Source organism: Saccopteryx bilineata, chromosome 6 (assembly GCF_036850765.1).
Source record: "Saccopteryx bilineata isolate mSacBil1 chromosome 6, mSacBil1_pri_phased_curated, whole genome shotgun sequence".
Taxonomy (NCBI): domain Eukaryota; kingdom Metazoa; phylum Chordata; class Mammalia; order Chiroptera; family Emballonuridae; genus Saccopteryx; species Saccopteryx bilineata.
This window is the reverse complement of record NC_089495.1, coordinates 160,702,484-160,724,593: the sequence shown is the minus strand read 5'-3', so window position 1 is coordinate 160,724,593 and position 22,110 is coordinate 160,702,484. Positions and strand designations below refer to the sequence as shown.

Sequence of the window (22,110 nt, the reverse complement as noted above, 5' to 3'; positions counted from 1 at the left end):
GAACTTTCCTGTTTATGTATCCCACCATAGCAATATGGTCTGGACTTTAAGGTACCGAATATGATATGGCACAGGCAGATTAACAGGTCTTCGGCTTCTTCATAGTGAACAGTAAATAAAACTGAGCACTTCCATGTAGTCAGTCCTCCTTGCTACAGTTCTGCATCTGGGGCTATTTTCTGAACAAACAAAAAGACAAACAAACTAAAGATGCTGAGCACAGCCTTGTGCTGCAGTAGATGAAGACCAGGGTAAAGGGAAATAATTTTCTGAGGACTCATCGTCTGAAATGCGATTTGAAATAATTCACTGCACATGGCTGGGCAGCAGTCTCACGGTACACAGACCGTCGCTGCACGGGGCCACCCCACTGCTTTGTGGGGCCAGTCCACAGCTGTTATAACTGTGGTCAGTTATAACAGCTTCTCCTGCCCATGCGCCGAACTTGTATCTTGGATCGGCAGGAGAAGGTCGCCCTTCTGTCTTTGATCTACACTATATGAGGATAGCATTTCCTTCCCTCCACCAGGAGGGGGGAGGGGCATAGATGATAGCCATCTTCATGGCTTTCCGCCGGACCAGGTCTTTTTGATGAGGCCAGAACACATTTTTATTGACTGTTTCTCTCTTACAACTTGCTGCAACAGTGGTCATTTCTCAGTCAAGCCTCAGAAAGGGTAGTTACCTCACCCTGAGTCTGTCACCAGGAGAACAGAGGCTGGCACCCAGCATACCTTCCCTGTAACTAACTGGCTAGCTCCTACCTCCACTGAGCTGTAAAAAGCTTCAGTATTAATGAGGCCTGATCATCAGTTTTGCACCATTTCAGTATTACCCAGGAGTATGCCTTACCAGCTTGGGGATCAAGAAGATGCCATTCTGGGCCGTTTCTGTGATTTTCTTTCTTTTTAAAAAAGTTTTTTAAAAAATTGCTTTTAGAGAATGAGAGGGGGGGGGGGGAGAGAAACATATATATGTGCTTTGACCAAGGATTGAACTGGCAACCTCTGTGCATTGGGATGACACTCTAACCAACTGACCTATCCTGCCAGGGTGAGTCTCCGTGCTTCTCGTCCACATGTTTGGCAACAGCCCTCTATGCCTTAACAGAGGGTTTGAAGAGGAAGTGGTCCTGAGGAAACAGAGCTGGTGCAGACAGCTTGATCTGCGAGCCCGGTAGATTGTTGTGCTCGTGTTAACAGTATGCGGAGTGCTCTGAGCAGAACTCAGGCCTTGACCATGTTTTATGCAGTTTTCACTCACTTACACTTGTGTGAGGCATGGAGCCAACCTGCCTGAGTGGTGCAGGTCTGAGTGAAGAGCCCTCTGATAATTCCACTTAAAAGCATCTTCTACCTCGAGCAGAGCCTGGGAGGTCCTTCATCAAGGAAAGCAGTCGACCCAGTCCTGCTGAAGTCAGACATTATTTCTCACCCATGATCGGAGCTCCAGAGGAAACTGAGACTGCTAAGATAAATGATTGAGTTAAGTGATTTAAATGAATAAAACCATACCATGATAGGTTTAAGGACATCCATACAAGGCTGTACCTCATAGCCTCAGTCCTGGAGTCAGCAAAGAAAATATACAAGTAACAGTCCAAGTGACAATATAATAGATGGCTCAGGAATGTCATCACCGTTAGATTTCCTGAGTGCACCTCTTCTCTCTCTCTATTGAATTGTGGGTACCATGGTCCCCCCTTATCAATGGGAGGATGTTTTAAGATCCCAATTTGATGCCTGAAACCACAGATAGCAGAGAACCTCTCTATATATGCTGTTTTCTTTCCTATAAATATATATATATATATATATATGATAGAGTTTATCTCTTTTTTTTTTGTATTTTTCAGAAGTTAGGAACGGGAGGCAGAGACAGACTCTGGCATGCACCCGACTGGGATCTACCCGGCATGCCCACAGGGGGCGATGCTCTGCCCATCTGGGGCATTGCTCTGCTGCAAGCAGAGCCATTCTAGCACCTGAGGCCATGGAGCCATCCTCAGCGCCCAGGCCAACCTTGCTCCAATGGAGCCCTGGCTGAGGGAGGGGAAGAGAAAGATAGAGAGAAAGGAGAAGGGTGGAGAAGCAGATGGGTGCCTCTCCTGTGTCCCCTGGCTGGGAATCGAACCTAGGACTTTCACACGCCAGGCTGACACTCTACCACTGAGCCAACCAGCAAGGGCCTACCTATGATAGAGCTTAATTTACAAATCAGGCACAATAATATTAGCAACTGTAATAAAATAGAACAATTATAATACACTGTAATAAAAGTTACGTAAATGTGGCCTCTCTCAGTCCCTTAAAATATCTTACTGCCCGGTACTCACCCTTCCTGTGACTATGTGAGGTGTGAAAATGCCTTATTTAGCTTATCAAGATGTTTTTCACTCCAAGGAAGTGCTGCACAGCTCCTCCCTGGCATCTCCAATTCCTAGCACCACCACTCTTGCGCGTTGGGGACGTTATTAAAGGTAAAATAAGGGTGATTTGAACGCAAGCACTGTGATGCCGTGACTGTCAATGTGATCGTCAAGATGGCTACTATGTGACGGACAGGTGAGCTGCGTACACAATGGAGATGCTAGACAAAGGGATGGTTCATATCCCAGGTGGGACAGACCGGGACGGCACGAGATTTCATCACACCACTTGGAATGGTGCACAATTTAAAACACATGAAACATTTTTTTTCTGGAATTTTCCACTTAATGTTTTTGGACCCTGAATGACTACAGGTAACTGGAACCACAGAAAGGGAAACCGCAGGTGGGGTTGGGGGGATGCCAGCGACTGTCTGTGTAGTATTTCCTCAAGCAGTTGGAAAAGCTGCTGTTTTTTTAAATTGGGTTTGTTGGGGTGACTAAAGCTGCTGTTTTTTTTAAATTGGGTTTGTTGGGGTGACTAAAGCTGCTGTTTTTTAAATTGGGTTTGTTGGGGTGACTAAAGCTGCTGTTTTTTTAAATTGGGTTTGTTGGGGTGACTACAGCTGCCGTTTGGGTTGCTTCCTTGGAGTGGTCAGACAGTCCAGCATTACTGTTACTAACAACAGCAGCCACCACGACAATCAAGAGCTGATGTGGGACAGAGAAATAAATCAGACTTGACATATTCTAGTTTCTTGTTAAATAGAAACTGAAGAAAAACATAAATGTGACCTGTAGCTGAAGTCATTCTACAGCCTGGGGGACCAAGGGTACATGTGGATTTGGGCAGCTGGGATGTTTTCACACGTACTAGAGCTGATATTATGAAACGGGGGACCGCTCTTGTTTTGAAGTCGATTTAGAGTGCGTCTTCTCATAATTTGCCACTTGGAAATTTCAAAATCAACAGATGTTGTCCTGTTTCCCAGAGTGACCCATGACATGCCAGCTTCATAACCCTCATTAAAATAACAAAAGAGGGAAGATCCTGTGGCAGAATAAGTTCAGGAAATGACATGTATTCTGTCCCCTTTTGGCCAAGTAACGATACTCAACGTGGAGAGGCTGTGGCAAGCGTACAGAGAAGAAACTTAACATTATTCACCCAGAAATTTTCAAAGACCTTTAATAACTTGACTGGCAAAGATGAGATGATAGTTCACACAGTTGGTCGGGAAGCCCTATGATTTTAATAATTTTAATAACTAATAATTGGCATGCATGCATGCACTGCACACATTTAACGGGTACAGCCTGGCAAATTTCGACGCAGCTGTGCACATGTGAGACCGTCACCACAACCACTTTCTTGTATTGCTGTTACATTTCATTGTATGGATCCATCCAGAATCTTTGTCTGTTCACTACCAAGAGGCTTTTAGGTCGTTTCCAGTTTGGGAACGATTACAAATGCAAAACTACAGTGACCATTCACGTCTCTGTATGGACATAGGTTTCGTCTTCTTTTGGGATGGCTGGGTCATGTGGTGGGTGTGTGTCTTAAGTATCTACGACTCTGCCAAACTATTTTCCAAAGTGGTTCTAATGTGTTGTATCGCAGTCAGCAAGGTCCGAGGGTTCCAGCTCCTCCACACTCTCACCACTGCGTGGGCCTACGGTCTTTATCATTCTCGCTTCATGGGCGTGTGGTAGTGTTTCCTTGTGGTTGTCATCCTCATCTGCCCAGTGACTGAGGGTGTTGGTCATCTTCCCTGTGCTTATGTGGCATCAGCTCTGACTCCCCAGCTTGGGGGGGGGGTCTCCCGGGTTCCACCCGAGGGCCCTCGCTTGCTGTGCATCCTGGGAATTGTCTCAAGGTGCCGAGCTGGGAAAATCACAGGGCTCACTTCACTTCTTTCCCCTCTCTGGGATCTCTGCCTTTTATTGCCCACTGCCCACTTGAAAATGGTGTTTCATATATTTTGTGTTCATATATTCCTATATATTTCGTACAGTTTGTCTCTGTTCTTTCATCTTTGCTATAGACAGAAGCTTCTAAACGTATTTTATCTGACTATGAAAATTAGTTTTCCTGGTTTGGGTATGTTAACCTCACAGGACATTAGTTCCATAGAATATATATTGGCAAAAATAAGATGATAGTTTGTATACTTGGTTGAGAAGCCCTATGATTTTAATTAATACAGTGCAGGTTTACTTGAATGATTACCACTGTATTAGTTTCTTGCATTTTCATTACGTGAAATGGATGTGATAGGTACGTTTAATCTTCACGTGTCAAGTTTGTAGTTGAGGAAGATGTTGCTTCTGTTTTGAGCATGAGGGGAAAAAATGTCCCAGACACTTTTTTTTTGTTTGTTTTTTTAAAATTAAGTGAGAGCAGGGGAAGCAGAGAGACAGACTCCTGCATGCATCCTGACCAGGATCCACCTGGCAAGCACCCTATGGGGCGATGTTCTGCGTGTCTGAGTTGTTGTTTCATTGCTCAGCAACTAAGCTATTTTTAGTGCCTGAGGCAGAGGCCACACCCGAGGCTGACTTTTTCGAGCCAGTGGAGCCATGGCTGAAAAGAGCAGAGGGGGAAGGGTGGAGAAGCAGATGGTCACTTTTCCTGTGTGCTCTGACTGGGAATCAAACCTGGGACTTGCACACACTGTGTGAATACTCTATCACTGAGCCAATCAGCCAGGGCCCATACACATTTTTTTTTTCATTTCTTTTTTTTTTTTTTAATAATTTTATTTTTTTAATGGGGCGACATCAATAAATCAGGATACATATATTCAAAGATAACAAGTCCAGGTTATCTTGTTTTTCAATTTGTTGCATACCCATCACCCAAAGTCAGATTGTCCTCTGTCACCTTCTATCTAGTTTTCTTTGTGCCCCTCCCCCTCCCCCTTTCCCTCTCTCTTTCTCCCCTCCTCTCCCCGTAACCACCACACTCTTATCAATGTCTCTTAGTCTCACTTTTATGTCCCACCTACGTATGGAATAATGCAGTTCCTGGTTTTTTCTGATTTACTTATTTCACTTTGTATAATGTTATCAAGATCCCACCATTTTGCTGTAAATGATCCGATGTCATCATTTCTTATGGCTGAGTAGTATTCCATAGTGTATATGTGCCACATCTTCTTTATCCAGCCATCTATTGATGGGCTTTTTGGTTGTTTCCATGTCCTGGCCACTGTGAACAATGCTGCAATGAACATGGGGCTGCATGTGTCTTTACGTATCAATGTTTCTGAGTTTTTGGGGTATATACCCAGTAGAGGGATTGCTGAGTCATAAGGTAGTTCTATTTTCAGTTTTTTGAGGAACCACCATACTTTCTTCCATAATGGTTGTACTACTTTACATTCCCACCAACAGTGTATGAGGGTTCCTTTTTCTCCACAGCCTCTCCAACATTTGCTATTACCTGTCTTGTTAATAATAGCTAATCTAACAGGTGTGAGGTGGTATCTCATTGCAGTTTTGATTTGCATTTCTCTAATAGCTAAAGAAGATGAGCATCTTTTCATATATCTGTTGGCCATTTGTACTTCCTCCTGGGAGAAGTGTCTGTCCATGTCCTCTTCCCATTTTTTTATTGGATTGTTTGTTTGTTTGTTGTTGAGTTTTATGAGTTCTTTGTATATTTTTCTCAGTCGAACATCATCTGTGGTGAATCTCGGTCTTGAAATATCCTTTTGCCTTTATTCTGGTGGTATCAAAACCTCCAAGGCCCATTTCACTGGATATCAGAACTCTGGATTTTATCTCTCTAATCCTTCACTCTGCTGTGAATGTGAACTTTAAATAAAAACTCAGAGTTGATGCAGTGACTTACCTATTTCAAGGCTTAAAATTTCCAACAGTTGGGGGATAAAGTCTGAGATGTTTTATGTTCTCCCCAGCACGACATAAAAAGCTTTTGTGACCTGTCTCTTGCCTCTGTCTTTTTAGCATCCTATCTTATCTTCTCTGTTACACACTCTGTGTTGCATGTGGGCCCAGACAAAGCATCTCATTCTTTTACATTTCCTTGCCTTATTGTCCTTTCTGTCTAGAAAACCTCTTATGCTTCCAGATGGTTCAGGCTTCTCTTCTAATCTTAAGACTTCTTGCATTTGCCAGGTGGAGTGTTGGAGACTGCAAGCTGTCAGGGTCCTTGTGGTTTAGATTTGTGGGGGACAGAGGTGTGGGAACTGGCAGTAAGCTGACAGGGTCCTTGCTGCCCATCACCCCACCTCACTTGCTTGCTTAAGTTGCAAAAGGCTAAGTTCTTCTTCACACCTCTGAGTTAGCCGTGTTTCTACTCGTCCCATTCCCCATTTCCTAGAAGAGACGGAAGGCAGTTTTCTTTCTATCCTTTGTTTTGTGAAGTTATGATGTTATATGGGGTGGAGGGTTTTCTGCACTTGGGAGAATTCTTGGATTGCCTTTGGAAATGTGACTTGGTATCAGAGATCTCTTTGATTTGCTAATGACTTTGCTCTGCCCTGTAAATAAAGCGGTTTGGGGGTGGAGACTTGCTCTTGCAAGCTGTTGGCTGTGCAGAGACCTCCTGATCCCATCCTTTTTCTCTCTGAGTTTATTTCTTCATTCCGCACCATTCTCACTCAGAATCTGGACAATCACTAGCTGCGCTGGTCTGCGGCAGCAGAACAGAGCATGATTTCTCTTGCTACTGTAGTATCTCAGCCAACCTGACACGGGTCTTACTGTCTCATGTTAAAACCCTCCATGTACTCCTCTTCCCTTCCGCCAGACGGGCTAGGTGACAAGTGGTTTTTTATTTGTTTGTTTTCAATTGAGAGGAGAGTGAGAGAGACAGGAAGGGAGAGAGATGACAAGCATCAACTCTTAGTTGCATCACTTTAGTTGTTCATTGATTGATTCTCATATGTGCTTTGACGGTAGGGGAGTGGACCTCAAGCCAAGCCCCTTGCTCAAGCCAGTGACCTTGGGATCGGATCATGTTGATCCCACACTAAGCCAGCGACCTTGGGGTTTCGAACCTGGAACCTCAGTGTCCCAGGTCGATGCTCTATCCACTGCACCAACACCGGCTAGTTGGTGACGAGTGTTTTTAAGGCAGTGACTTGGTGTCTGTCCCCTCCATCTCCAACAAACCTGGAACAGTGGCTGGCACTCAAGGACCACATCTTCTCCCTCGTGCAGACCTAGGTGTTTGGAGAACCAGCAAACACAGGCAAAGCCTCCTGAGTGTGCCTGCCACCGTTAGAGGACTGGATGAATCAAAGAGCTTCATCAACCAGTCCCTGATGTAGTAGCCTCCACCCAGTCAGGGCAGCACCCACGTGGGGTCCTCCTGTGTTGCGTGGGTTGCGTCTGGACTGGTGCTTTGGCTGCACAGGGCCCGGCGTGTCCCTGTGGCCTGTTTGAGACAGATGCTCAGGCCGCTTGTCTCTCCCCGGTCACTTTCTCCCGGCGAGGGCTCAGCTTTGCTGCAGTTTATGTCAAAATCTCTCAATGCCCTTAAATTCTGCAGAATGAGGTCAAGTTTGGTTGTTGTTAAGATCTGTTTGTTTACTGTTTTCAGAAGAGGTGGTGCATGCTGATATCAACCACTGAAGGTTCAGCAGGGAATATTTTGCTCCCTGTTTAAATAATGCTTTAAAGAAGACTCTTTCTCTGTGATGTCTTCCCAAATGGAGGTTGTCACCTTCCTCTCACAGGTTTCCAGGGGCAGCCAATCTGCAATAAAACAGAATGTTTTTAAGAATGTGAGAATATGGAGCTTTTTTTGGTTTGTTTTTTGGTTTTTTTACTTTTCACTGGCAGAGATTCAGAGTAACTGCCGTGTGACACCGTCGTGTCTCTAAACTGTGTTGTTTGCTGCGCAGGTGCTGTTCCAGACCCACTGCACTGCCCTTCCACTCGGTCTGTTGTACATATTTGCATCGCTTACATATTTTAGACCTAAGGAGGAGCTGATATTGGAAAGCCTAAGTTATCAACCCAGAACAATTTAAACTTTATTGTAAGTCATTTCTCATTGGATTTAAATTTCAAGTCCAGGGAAAAATTTAAAGTTCCATATGAAGTGAACTTTCCTTTGATCCAAATTTGGTGTTGATTTTCTTGCTACAGGATCAGAGTCAGCTGAGCATTCGCTCTGAGATGTGGAGAAAGGGTGGGGGTCCCACTGGCCAGGAGCCCCTTCCCACGGCCTCTTAGTGTTTCTGTTCCTACAACCTCTTTGTCCCTAGGACAGGAGTCATTAACCCAGGATTAATTTCTAAGCACTTGGAGCCGCAAGAAATGTTCGTGTCTATTACATGTTTCTAAAGAAGCGGCCGGTGCCTTCCATCACATTCTCTAGGACCTCTGTAGTCGCCTTTTTAAGGACAAGATGTGCGAGCCATCTGGGAAAAGGTGAAAGCTCATATTTATTTGGCGCCCTGTTGACATGAGGTGACATGTATTGACGGGCCATCTGCTCTTTGCTGTCTGCCTTTGCTCTTTGAGCTTCCGGGAGGCTGCGGAGCAGGCGATGCCACGTGGGCAGAGTCCAGGGTATCAACACAGAGGCAATGAAACCACCGCTGGATGGTCTCATCAGAGTCCATGTTTCTCAGGCACTGCCCCCCAGTCTGACATCTGTTAGGTTACTGTCATGAGAAGCGAAGTCCTGATCGTTTCAGGAACGACCCCCCGCCCCCTTTGGAGACAGGGACATTCTGAGGATCAGCTCCAGGGCGCCCGAGTCAGACTAGCAACAAGTACCGCTGATACCCCAAACCAAAAGCAGAACTCTTGATGAATGGAATGCATTTTAATTTTTTTAGTCTCAGGACCACCCTGCTGTCTATGAATAGGGGAAAGAACCACTGATATGTTCACATTTAGAGTTCTCAATTTATCTTCCTAATGGAAATGTAAGGAGCCACAGTACAGACCAGTTAAGGTGCTAAGAACGTTCAGGACACATTCATTATTAGAGAAGGGTAGAAATTACTTTAACCCCAGTTGCACAGGAGGAATGCAGAATTACCTAGCACAGAAGGGTTTGAAAGTGAGAAAAAAAACAGTTGCTAAAAACAAACGAGTCACCTTGAAGCACCACCGCTGCTCTGTCTGTGGCTGCTTCCCAAATGGGCATTATGTCCACGGACGCTGAGGGAATATTACTACCGTTCAGCAAGGGTGACCCCCCCCCCCGCCCCCAGCTATTTAGGAACCACTTCTAGGAACAAACCAAAATCTCTGTGTCATTCTCTCATGTATCTACGTGAAACAGATGGAAGAAGCAGCCTGTGAAGCCAAAATTTGTCTCATCCCTCCATGAATATGGATGCTACAAGTTCCTATTTCTGGACCGTCTTCATGAACTTCCTTACTATCCCCTGAGATCATCCCTTTTTTTCCTCTGCATTGAGACTTTCTCCCCCTGCCCCCGCCCCCAGCCCCCAGGAGGCTGTATGTGTAAGACTCTGTCTTCATTTTTAAATGCTGCTGGTGCAAATACAGGAGCAGCTGAGCTGCCTTGTAATGGTTTACTTTCTGTCCATTCATTGCTTCATTCCGTGAGTGTTCCTTGAGCGTCTGGGTGTCAGGCAGCGGGGCTACACCACGGGACAAATTGACAAGCGCCCTGCACTCCTAGAGCTTGTGCTTTTCTTGGGAGCACCAAGATGGACGGAGTGAAAAAGCAGAATGCGTGGGAACTGGCGAGCCAGGTAATCAATGGGGTATTGAGATTGTTCATGGAGAGAAGCCATGGGCTGGTCTTGCCTTCAGGACAAGAATACCAGCTGGAGAGGGAAAAGCAGAAATACAAGCCCAAGGTAGGAGAAGGCTCCGTTTATTCAAAGAGGAAGAAGACCTCCACCCCCCGGCTGGGAAGCGTGTGTATTTTTCTGGGAAAAAAAATGTGAAGAAAATGTAGTAACGGCTGCCTTTTGTCCTGAACTCTCCGAGAAACGTGAGGATCCAGTGGCAGCAGAAGCTGATTGCGTGGGTGTGATGGCGAACGTGTCTCCTGGAGCTCCCTGTCTTGCCCGGGAGTGGCCCTGGTCCTCCAAGGGAGCCACTCATGCTGTTTTCAGAATGAAGACAGGGTCCTGATCAGTCACGTGGCCTTGGTCTGAAAACATGAGCCACCTCGGAGCCGCAATAAAACATCCTCCTCCCGGGCGCTGTCCTCTGGCAGCTCACAGACAGGGAACACGCTCCACTCTGCCTGGGTGTAATTGAACTTGGCGCTGGAGTTTCACCCTGCAGCTTTGCTAGCCAATCCAATAATGATGAATTAAGTGGAATTTTTACAGTGTTAACGCAAACAGCATTTAAAAATAGCATATATCGTTCACTTAATTACATTTCTCTGAACCTCCCCCCACCTTCAAAATATTATTCCAGCACCCACTCTAATTACACCAGTTTTTCCTTCTCAGAACAGCCACTGGCGCCTCCTTCCGCCTTTCCACAGAGATTGGCCATTTCTCCCCTACTGTGTTTGAAATGTATTTACCTGCCTGGGTTTTTTGGATTGTGAGGTTCCTCTCTCCTCCCAGGCTATTCAGTCTGCAGCTGCCGTAACCTTCGTAAGCTGTATTTGGAGTATGAAGTGAGTAGGCCATGTTTTCGGGGGGGGGGGGAGCTAGAAATGACTGGGTTGCAAACTCTACTGTCTCCTTGTCCCACTTCTTTCTTCCACAGAAGGCTGGGAGACCCTGGCTGTGCTCTTTCTCCTGGAGAAGAGCAGAGGATGGGGCCCCTGTGACGTGTGGCCAGTGCAGATGGCATCCCCAGTTGCTACCACGTCCTCCCCGCATTGACCACTTCTGCGCATTTTCCCATGACTTTCCTCTCAGCCTTGCCCCTGGTGGTTTCTTTGGAAGTGAGGCTTTGAAGGTGAAGACAGGAGACAGACATCGAAGTTTTCTCTGAACGGATAGCATCTGGCTCCTGTATCAGCCCCTCCATCTGCAAAACGGGAGTGATTTCCACAACCTTGAATCACCAGGCAGAGGGATTGTCCTCTTTCTCCTGGTGCCCGGGCTTTGCTCAGCGTGCCCATGACAGCCTTGCAGACAGACTCCCAGCTCCTCGTCCCCTGAGCGCACAGCCTTGCCTGGGTGCAAGCTTTCCCTGGCTTTAGGCGCAATGTTGCGAGAAGGGACTGTAGGGGCTGGGGTGGGGCAGAGAGTGCGGAGAGATGTCCTCGTGTCCAGCAGGGCATGCAGATGGCACGCCGGGCTTCTCTCTTTGCCTTGGAGCAAGAACCACCCATACCCCCTGTCCCAGAGGCTGCTTGCCTCAGGCAAACACATGCGTGGCCATTTCCAGCCCACTGTTCTCTTGTTCCAACGTCAGCTGTGCAGACTTTGCTGCCGCTGTGGTTTTGTCTTGGCCGAGGAAGGAGCTTGTGGATGAAAGAGAGGGGAACCCACCTCAGCCTGTCTGGAGAAAAAGGACAGAGTGTATTTCAAGGCCCCAGGCCCCAAGGGCACTGAGATCTGTTGGACTGCACAGGGTACTGGAATTGTGAGCGTGAAGCCGATGGCACATGGCTGTTCATTCTTCTCTTCTTCCTCACCAAGGCCTCTCGTTTCGGCTTTCTCTCTCTGTAAACGTGCGGCCCCATTGTAAGGCCAGTGGCCGCCCCCATCATGGCCATGCGGGTTCTCATTGGATTCAGGCAGACGGTAAAGGAACAATGGAGCCAGAAAATGGTGGGTCATTCCGTTTATTAAAGTCTTATAACGGCAGATGAGCAAACACGCAGGGAAGACCACTTCCCTTTCTCTTAGGGCTCCCAAGCCCCTCAGCACTCCCCCCACTCTTTCTCTCTGCCCTCTCAGCAAAACAGGCTGGGGGAAAAAAACCCTCTCCAGCAAACTATTGCTCCTCCCCACCGGCAGGCAGTATGCAGTTTGCAGTCTGCCGCCCTGAGGGCAAGTACCCGCAGCCTTCCACAGATGATACACACATGGCGCTGCCCCAGTACAAGCGAGCAAACTTAAAAAACATTTGTTTACCCAACACCCATCTGTGCCAGAGCCCGTTAAGGGCTGCCCCTAGCTCCCACAATGCTGCATCCACAGTGGAAGAGAACAGTTGAGCCTGAGAATCTGGCAAAGTGGGTGAGTGGTACCTGCCTGGTCCTAGTGACCACCTGTGGGGAGCATCCTAGAACTCTCCTATATCCCAGGCTCTCCTGCGTAGAGGGAGCCCCCCCAGGGGGGGGTGGGGATGAGCAGAGCGCTGGGGCACACCCCAGAAGAGCTATGAATCTAGGGGTGTGGGTCTTGGCTCCCAGCTCCCTTCACCTCCAGGACTCTGTCAGCTAGGTGAGATCACCTGCTTCACCCCGCATTTGAACAGGAGCAGAAACACCACCATGGGCATCGCTCTTTCCCTGTCCACCTACAGACAGACCGCCGGCTGACTGGGAAAGGGGGATTGCCAGAAGGTTTTGGAGAAAATTAAGTGAGGTATATCATACATAGGCTCGTTAGCAGGCAAACCTTTTTAAATTAAAGACTGAAAAATGATGCTTCAGGACAATCAGCAGCAACATTATCGCTGGAGCCACTTGACAGCCAAAAATCTGCAGTCCTGTGGCCAGAGGAGGAAGGAGAGAGGGATGCCCCTGCATCTGGGAGCCTCTGGGCTGTGCAGGACCAGCAGCCTCTTGGCTGCTCCCTCTGCTTTGGCAATGAACCAAGACTGAAAATGATTGAGTGGTCCACCACCACGCTCCACAAATGAACAAATCGCCTCTGGGCACAACATTTGCAGAGGTAAAGGCAAGAGTAATTTCCTGCCTAGCACTGCCTGACCCTCCAGCAATTATTCTGAGACCTTTGCAGGTGGATGAACAGAGTCTCGATAGAAATGTGCCTACATGCAAGATGCTGAGAGGAATTCTAGGGCAGTGCTCATTAGGGAGATACGGAAGGCATTTCCAGAGCCTTTACCCTCACCAACGTCACAGCCGGGCAATTCCCCATGCCGCACCTGCCTTCCAGGTCCAGTTGCTTCCTGTGGTCAGTCTGGTTGGTGGACCTCCCAACCAGGATTACCTGAAGCACTGATTGGAAATCCGATGCCTTCACTACTTTCAACCTATTTAAATAAACGAGGTTGGTTTTTAAAATGGCAGTGCAGAAAAAATCCGCAGGCATTTTTAAGCAAAAAAAGAAAAACTGCAATCCTAGAAACAATATCATTTCTTTTTGGTGAAAAAAAAAAACACCACCTGTTGAAAAGAACATGTGTCCTGGTAATAATGTAACACTTTTTCCTGGAAGAATCCATGTGACTCTGTGATTGGTGGTTACCTTGGGCAGAGACTTGGGGCAGGCAGGGCACACCTAGTTTTCATTCCCACCCTTTATCTTCCGTTTGCGGTTCTACCCACGCATCTGTGTCGCTTTTAGGCTTTTCGATGTCAGCAGAGATGATTACATCTGGGATTACGTACCATTTATTTATTTATTTTTCTCTATACTTTTTTGTATTAAGAAAATCAATGTTCCAAAATACAATTAAAAAAAAATAAATCTGCCACTGTCTCATGGCACCAGCGTCTCGGGGAAGGAGCCCAGGGTTCCGTATTTAACATGGATGCGGGTAGTTGAGAGTGGGGGGTCCAGAGCGTACCACCCCAAAACATGCCACTTCGGCATATTGATGGTTTTGGGGCCAAAGACACATAGAAACAGCAGGTGCAGGAAGGGCTTTTGACCTCTTTCGTGCTTATGAACAGAATGTAAAAGCTTCCTGTGAAAAAGGGACCCTACTTGTTCCAGAAAGGCAAGAACTCTTCATCAACCGAGGCCCCTAGAGCCCAGAGAAGGCACCAGGAGGAAGCTATGTGACAGACCTTATTAAAACAATCCTTATCTTCCACTAGTTCCCCCTATATTTATCTACCTTCCTACACTCTGTCACCCCTAAACATCTTCCATGGGTTTTTTTCCTCTAATATTTTAGTTCCACTTATTTTTGATACCTCCAGATTAGTCAGTCACTGGTATTGTTTATTTTTTACAAATAGATTTCATTTTTTTATAGAGCAGTTGTAGGTTGATAGCCAAATTGAATCAAAGGTACAGAGATTCCCCATACCTCCCCCTCCTCATTGATTCATAACTTCCCATTATCAACAGCCCCCACCAGAGTGGTACATTTCTCACAGTTGACGCGTCATTATCACCCAAAGTCCTTAGTGTACATTAGGGTTCACTCTTGGTGTACATTCTACGGGCTTAGATGAGTGTATGACAGGTGTCCACCATGACAGCATCACACAGAGTGTTTTCACTGCCCTAAAAGCCTTCTCCGCCCCACCTTTTCATCCCTTTGTTACCCTGCCACCTGGCAGCCGCTCACCTCTTTACTGGGTTCCATAGCTCTGCCTTTTCCAGAATGCCATACAGCTGGAATCATGCAATATCTGTGGCCTCTTCAGACTGGCTTCTCTCCCTTAGTGATATGCATTTAACGTTCCTCCATGTCTTTTGTAGCTTGATAGCTTATTTCTTTACAGTGCAAAAAACATTCCATTGTCTGGATGGACCACATTTCATTTATCCATTCAGCTCCTGAAGGATACTGCAGTTGCTTTCCGGCTCTGGCCAGTATGACTAAAGCGGCTGTAAACATCCGCTTGTGGGTTTTGTGTGGACGTACTTTTTAGGTCGGGACTTTTCTCGCAGAATGTGGAAACCCAGACCTCTGCCTTGTTCAAGGTGGAAGTCCATGGCTTTTGTTCTTCAGACAGGTTTTTTCTTCTTCTTCTAGAGACTGGCAGGAACATACGATTATTATTTTTTGTCTCTTTGTGATGCTGGGTGGATTCCCCCCTCCCTAGTCTATTCTTTCACATGACTCTTACATTTATAGAATGTCATGTCCTGCCTCGGTGGCTCAGGGCCTCACCTTTGCCCCAGGTGGCCAGTAGCGCCCAGTGCCTCTGCCTGGAATCCTTGTTAATCCTCAGGCAGCTTCTGACCTGTGTTTAGACTCTGACTCACTGCTTCTTTATCAATAATAATCCTTGTTGCAAGCTGTCCTTGCTGCCAGCTGAGCTCTGCATGTTAAACCCTTTCTGTTTACTTCCTCCATCGTTTCTAGGTGTTTGTGGAGGGAGATTCTGGTTTTATCTTAAGCTTTAATCTTGCTGCAAACAGACATATCTGCAGTAGAAATGTAAATCTGCAGGAATGCCTGTGCTTACACTTTTTCTTCAGTCACTCGCCAGGTCCTGCACGGCCCTGGTCTGCCGGGCAATAAGCCCCTCTTCAGTGGCCCTTCCCAGGGCTTCACGAACGTGTATCTCTTTCCAGATGCATGACCTGATGTGTCCATACATTTGACAATAGAATGAAACTACAAGCAACTGTTCACGACCACCAAGACTGATGTAAGAAGCGGGCCAACGGCTTCAGTTAGATGCAGTCATTCCTGAATGTTCTGTGGTTATGAGCCCGTTGCACCTTGCAGAAGGCATGCCTTGATAGTAGTAAGGACTCCAGCAGGTGTTTTCCATGTGCATCAGAGGCAGTCAGAACCATGTGCTAGGGAACTCACTGCTGTAGTGGGGTGTGTCTCCTGTCAACCCCTTCACAGTACACAGCTGGTGTGGTGAGCCACAGGCCAGGAGATGTCCAGCTTTCACTGAACTCAGCCTGCCCTAGAAAGGTCAGATCTATGGGAAAAGCCCACATTTGTGGGTCCATATTTCTCACAGGGTGGGTCTTGATCAGTTTACACCAGGATTTGCTGGGGTGCTAGGAAAAAGAATACAAATGCTTGTGCCCCACCTCTGATTTGCCCAGGTCAGCTTCCTCGGGACGGGCTTGGGAATCGCCCTTTAAAGTCGTCCAGGTGATTCTCAGTCATGTTACAGTGTGAGAATATTTGTCCCGGGTACCTGCAGTGAGATGGTGATGGTGAAGCCCATACAGTCCTAAGAATTTCTGGGTCAAAGAATTTCTTTGGGATGAATAGGCTACAAACAGAGGGAACCGGAGATCTTAATTGCTTTGTGCTAGACTAGGGTGTGGTGTGGGAGAGGGATATTTGGCTCAGTGGTTTATAAAAAGCCTCATCTTTGGAGGTGATTTTGTATTTGGGGGAGGGATGGTTAAAAGCCACTTTGTGACATGAAAAGAAAGAGGAAGAGGACAGGAGAAAAATCTAACTGAGCATTAACTTCCTTAGGGTTTGTGTTAAAACGTTGCCTGGGTTTCAATTAAACAGAGCACCTTCTTCCCTATCCCTGGTTGATTGTGGGTTGCCATGGCAGCAGGCGCATTGCTATTTGTAACCCACCCTGCTCCGAGTCTTTGGCACAGACCGTCCTCCAAGCTTCCCTGAGCCTAGACCTGACTTCTTCGCAGGCTTAGGGCTGCAGTGGCATAATGTGGGACAGATTTTGGTGGGGGAGGTGACAAACTTGCCACTTCAGTTGGTTTATGGTAGGGAAATGCTACATTCTGATAATTTCAAGAAATATGCCAGGCAGCTCTTCTGGGTGGCACATTCTGTTCCCGCTCATGTGTTTTGGCCTTGGAATTAGAAATCAGATGAGCGAAGGTGTCTCAGGTTCGCCCATGGGAGAAGGACTGCCTTGTCACCTCCCCTTGGCTGTCACTCATCCAGTGTCTGTCTCTGGTTTCCACTGAGTGCTTGGCTTCTCCCAGAACAGTTTCTGCACTGACACTTGTTCCCATGCTCCTGGGTGGGTAAATGGAAGAGGTCATGGAATCTGTCATACTAAAGGAGGTGTTATTTATTTATTTGTTTGTTTGCTTATTTATTTATTTACAAGAGGATGGGGAAGAGAGAGAGAAAGACAGAGACAGAACATTTACCTTTTCCTGTATGTGCCCTGAGTGGGGATCAAACCAGCAACCTCTGTGCGTCCAAACGATGCTGTAACCAACTGAGCTATCCAGTCGGGCATACTGAGAGAGGTTTTACGGAGAGGAATGAGGTGATTTATTCCACTTGGTACAAGATGAGCAAAATGATGGTAAGCCCCACCCCACCCCACCCCATATGAAGATTCTTAGTAAACAGTTGGCAAGAAGTCTGGACTAGACATACAACCTCGGGAGTCCTTAATAGGTTTTCGTTGTGTGTTTCTGTGTCCTTTCTCTTCTCAGTGATGTTACTGAGAGTGCCTGTTACATGTGCAGACTGCCAAGCCCTGCCTAGGTCTACCATGAGTTCCAGGAATCTGCACTTAAAAATTTTTTTAATATGATTTTTATAAAAGTTATTTAGGTGATATTTCTCTAACTGGGTTATTGGTAAGAATAATTAACATGAAGTCTACCCTCTTTTTTTTTTTTTTTTTTTTTGTATTTTTCTGAAGCTGGAAACGGGGAGAGACAGTCAGACAGACTCCCGCATGTGCCCGACCAGGATCCGCCCGGCACGCCCACCAGGGGCCACGCTCTGCCCACCAGGGGTGACGCTCTGCCCCTCCGGGGCGTCGCTCTGTTGCGACCAGAGCCACTCTAGCGCCTGGGGCAGAGGCCAAGGAGCCATCCCCAGCGCCCGGGCCATCTTTGCTCCAATGGAGCCTCGGCTGCGGGAGGGGAAGAGAGAGACAGAGAGGAAGGAGAGGGGGAGGGGTGGAGAAGCAGATGGGCGCTTCTCCTGTGTGCCCTGGCCGGGAATCGAACCGGGGACTTCTGCACGCCAGGCCAACGCTCTACCACTGAGCCAACCGGCCAGGGAGAAGTCTACCCTCTTGTTGGTGAAATACGTTTGTAAATATGATGTACATGTTTGCTCTCTTATTTATAGTTCGCATTGGGTGTGGGGGACAGGCTGTAAGCTGGCAAGGTCCTTATAGCCTAAGGCTTAGTTTTAAGACTAAGCCTTTTCCACCCTTTTAATACTAAGATCTTCTCAAAACTAAGCTTTTCCCACATCCTTGACTGTTGCCTGATAGGAGGTGGTGCACTCTTATGAGGAATCCTATTTATGCCTCAGATAAGTGGCTTTGTATCAGAGACTTCCTTATTTGTATATTGGCTTAAAGGCTTTAATTTCTACACTATAAAATAAGGCAGATCCGGGGCTCTCTCACTCAGATCTGCCATCAGCATTGCAGAGGAGAGGCAGCCAAGATGGCAGAGTGCTGAAGGAGAAACCAAGTTTGTGCAGAGAGAAGGAGATGGGGAACCGAGGTGAATAAGGCTGGTGAGCTAGAAACCTTTGATTCTAGGAAACTCGGATGAGTCAGTGGCTTTGGGAGCCCTGAATGGAAAGGGAAGTGGTTTCCCACTGTGTATATTCCTTGCCCACCAGGTGCAAGATAGGATTAAAGGTAATGGCCCACCAGTTCTTGGCTCCGTTGTTTCATTACTGTCTGTCCGAATCAAATGCGAACCTGCGTGGGCCAAGCGGCTGTGATGGTGGCCGTGGCTACTGGCTTTACACCTCTTAACAAGCGTTTAACTGTACAGTACATTATTGTTGATCATTGGCACAATGTTATACAGCAGATCTCTAGAGCTTACTGATCTTGCTGAACTGAAATTTTATGCCCATTGATGAGTGGCTTTCTATTTCAAAACTAGGGAACACTTTACCACTTCGGGTGTCGTCGTTGCACAGGGGCCATGCTGATCTTCTCTGTGTGTCTTTCCAATTTCAGTATGTGTGCTGCCGAAATGAGCCCAGATTCTACACTTCATTCATTCATTCATTTTTGCTTGCTCAAGTTTAAACACCGCCATGAAACTCTAACCTTGGCCTGGGCTCAGTTAGTGAGGTCCTCTGCCACCCGCCGTTCACGGACCGCTCCCCGCACACTTGCCTGACCTGGGCCCCCTGCCTCTTTGGGGTGATAGGCGCTGCAGTCAGGGTGAGGATAACTGCCGCCCTGTCTGCCAGCTCTGTCTGTGGTCCTTTTCCACATTAAAGGTCAGTAACCATCGGAAAGTCACTCAGAGGGTCATGCCTCCTGAAGCCCTCGCTTTCGGCAAAGTGTGTCTGCTTTCTGCTGAAGCTGAGAGATGCAGAACTCTCACCAGCCACATCTTCCCCCTTCCCCGAATGGGGGCCATTTGTTTTCCCACCAGGAACCGAGCCATTTCTCCTGTGTCCTCGGTGGTCGCTGTCTGAGTAGGAGCTGTATGCGAAAGTGTGTTCCCTGCCTGGCAGACGTTTCTGCTCTGCCCCATTAAATCTTATCATTGCACCAGGCCGGGCCTCCTTCATCTCCACGCTGATTCCGCTGATAAGTCTCACATCATTTAATTTCCCATTTCTTTTATTCCCACTCTCTCAGAACCAGTTCTGTTCTTCGCTCGGCTGGCTCCAAGCTGCCTCAGATCAGGACAGTTGCCTTGGCCTGTCAGTCTCTTTTCTGACAATGCTTCCAACTTGGAGAGCAGAGGGCTCCGGAGTTCAGCCCCCAGCCCCTGCCCTGGGGTTCACGTGCAGCTCTCTCCAGGGCGGCTGGGCATCTATCTGCCCATCATGTGCCTCTCGATCTGTTGCACAAAGATGTGGTGGCCCCCAGATCTTAACCAAGAATGGTAGAGAAAGAGGTGTGTTTCCCTTTCCAGGAGCTGCATTCTGGTGGGCTGACTAGTTTCCAGAAATTGATTTTCTTACTAGACATTTCCCTTCTTACCTGTGTTTATGGTCAGACTAGGGAGTAAAGAGTGGTGTTTTGCCCTGGCCGGTTGGCTCAGCGGTAGAGCGTCGGCCTAGCGTGCGGAGGACCCAGGTTCAATTCCCGGCCAGGGCACACAGGAGAAGCGCCCATTTGCTTCTCCACCCCTCCGCCGCGCTTTCCTCTCTGTCTCTCTCTTCCCCTCCCGCAGCCAAGGCTCCATTGGAGCAAAGATGGCCCGGGCTCTGGGGATGGCTCTGTGGCCTCTGCCCCAGGCGCTAGAGTGGCTCTGGTCGCAACATGGCGACGCCCAGGATGGGCAGAGCATCGCCCCATGGTGGGCGTGCCGGGTGGATCCCGGTCGGGCGCATGCGGGAGTCTGTCTGACTGTCTCTCCCTGTTTCCAGCTTCAGAAAAATGAAAAAAAAAAAGCATTCCCTTTCCAGACAAGGCGTGATTCTACGCTACCAACCCAGAGAATTGAGATTTTGCTGTACTTAGAAATTCTGCACCTAAGCTTACCATCTAATTTTCCTTCCTCCACCACGGACCTCCTGCTCTTTTGGATTTAAATACAGGATGAATTAGATGTACTAGACACTCGTTCACCTTTATTTATTTATTATTTTTTTTAATTTTGTATTTTTCTGATGCAACACAAGTTCATTGTTGGAACTCCTGATCTGTGACGTGGCTTATGCTCTTTTTCGTGGAGAGCACCCAGGTTGGGAGGGTAGTTTTTCTTCATCACTGGGGACCGGATTCTCGCAGAGTTGTTTTTTCTTGTAGGGTGGCTGGCTGTGCTGAAGTTTACCTTTGCACTCTGGCTGTTTCTTGAACAGATTCATAGTGTGAGCATGTTGCTGGGGAAATGTTTAGCTAATTAAGAAAACAAACATTTAGAGGCTAATATTTAGCTGTACTTACATAATGTGTAAGTTATTTGCATCTCAATGATATGTTAATGGAGCCTTACCTATAAGCCCTCTGCTGATTGGCAATGAGCCCGCCTAACCCATGAATGTGCCTTAGAGCCTTTAGGTGACCTCACCTTTCTAGCTTTTTAGGGTAGGCTGACACAGGGGCTTGTCTCTACTTGGAGGAATATGGGTGCTGTCCCCGGAGCAGGCTCCCTGTGGCAGACTCGACATCCTCTCCCCCAGAAGATTCTCGAGGGGCGCTGGGCCATTGCCCCCACCACTTGCATTATGTACTGGACTTTCTTCCTGGTTAGTAAGCTCATCTGTTGAGATGCAACTCCACAAAGAGTCCCTTGTTATTATTCTTTTTTAAAATTTTATTTATTTATTTATTTATTTATTTATTTATTTATTTACAGGGACAGAGAGTGAGTCAGAGAGGGATAGATAGGGAGAGACAGACAGGAACGAAGAGAGATGAGAAGCATCAATCATCAGTTTTTCGTTGCAATACCATAGTTGTTCATTGATTGCTTTCTCATATGTGCCATGACCGCGGGTCTTCAGCAGACTGAGCCTGCTCGAGCCAGTGACCTTGGGTCCATACTAGTGAGCCTTTTGCTCAAGCCAGATGAGCCCACACTCAAGCTGGCAACCCTGGGGTCTCGAACCTGGGTCCTTCTGCATCCCAGCCCAACGCTCTATCCACTGCGCCACAGCCTGGTCAGGCCCTTGTTATTATTCTTTATGTGATTTTCTGGGATGTGATCAGTGTCACGGAGCTTTGAGTCTTGGTGAGAAAGGGTGTACCTTTGGGAAGGAAGGGGAAGCAGACAGGGTGACCTGTACCCATATGCACCCAGCGCCTCTTTCCCAGGCTCCTCCAGGGTCCTCCCGCCCTGAACTTGCTGTCTGGATAGGCCATTGGACAGGATTGAAGTGTGGGTGACTGAGGACCAGGACTGGCCAGATCAAGAAGATTTGACTGCTTTCACGGGCAGAGTGGTTCGTCAGGCCAGATTTCACGGTCAGGAGACCATTGTGAGGAACTAGTATGGGCAGCGAGCCTCGGGTGAGAAGACAGGCCAAGTTGAAGTCCTCTTTGCCCTCAGCTGTCTATTTTGTTCTGTCAAGAGGGGTGAAGTCTCCAGAACAAACAGTCACCTGAACTTGGCTAGTTACTTTGGAGTTAC

General features: G+C 47.4%; 1 protein-coding gene and 1 non-coding gene across 4 annotated transcripts in view; one reads left to right on the top strand and one right to left on the bottom strand.

Moving 5' to 3' along the window:
• The window catches only part of SLC39A11 (solute carrier family 39 member 11), a 286,459-nt gene that overhangs the window by 137,283 nt on the left and 127,066 nt on the right, over positions 1-22,110 (top strand). The gene's annotated exons all lie outside the window — the stretch shown is intronic.
• On the bottom strand, positions 18,947-19,055 carry LOC136309755 (U6 spliceosomal RNA). Its single transcript, XR_010726404.1, has one exon. It is a non-coding gene; the product is annotated as a U6 spliceosomal RNA (small nuclear RNA).